This window comes from Babylonia areolata, chromosome 4 (assembly GCF_041734735.1).
Source record: "Babylonia areolata isolate BAREFJ2019XMU chromosome 4, ASM4173473v1, whole genome shotgun sequence".
Taxonomy (NCBI): domain Eukaryota; kingdom Metazoa; phylum Mollusca; class Gastropoda; order Neogastropoda; family Buccinidae; genus Babylonia; species Babylonia areolata.
Genome location: NC_134879.1, coordinates 4,086,008 through 4,087,007, shown reverse-complemented (window position 1 = coordinate 4,087,007; position 1,000 = coordinate 4,086,008).

Sequence of the window (1,000 nt, the reverse complement as noted above, 5' to 3'; positions counted from 1 at the left end):
GCTACAAATAAAACTCGGGAAATGATCAAGCGCTACCAAGAAAACTCGGGAAATGATAAAGCGCAACGAAGAAAACACAGGAAATGACTAAAGCGCAACGAAGAAAACTCGGGAAATGACTAAAGCGCAATGAAGAAAACTCGGGAAATGATGAAACTCGGGAAATGCCTAAAGCGGAACGAAGAAAAATCGGGAAATGACTAAAGCGCAACGAAGAAAACTCGGGAAATGACTAAACCGCAACGAAGAAAACTTGGGAAATGACTAAAGAGCACAGAAGAAAAATCGGGAAATGACTAAAGCGCTACAAATGAAACTCGGGAAATGACTAAAGCGTAACGAAGAAAACTGGGGAAATGACTAAACCGCTACAAATAAAACTCGGGAAATGACCAAAGCGCAACGAAGAAAACTCGGGAAATGACTAAAGCGCTACAAATAAAAAGTCGGGAAATGACTAAAGCGCAACGAAGAAAACTCGGAAATGACTAAAGCGCGACGAGAAAACTCGGGAAATGACCAAAGCGCTACAAATAAAACTCGGGAAATGAATAAAGAAAACTCGGAAATTGACCAAAGCGCTACAAAATAAACTCGGAATGTGACTGAAAGTGGCAAAGTCGGGATTGACTAAAAGCTCAAGAAAGAAAATTCGGGAAATGACCAAAGCGCAACGAAGAAAACTCGGGAAATGACTAAAGCGCAACAAATAAAACTCGGCAAATGACTACAGCGCAACGAAGAAAACTCGGGAAATGACTAAAGCGCTACAAAGAAAACTCGGGAAATGACTAAAGCGCAACGAAGAAAACTCGGGAAATGATAAAGCGCTACCAAGACAACTCGGGAAATGATAAAGCGCAACGAAGAAAACTCGGGAAATGACTAAAGCGCAACGAAGAAAACTCGGGAAATGACCAATGCGCAACGAAGAAAACTCGGGAAATGACTAAAGCGCTACAAATGAAACTCGGGAAATGACTAAAGCGCACGAAGAAAA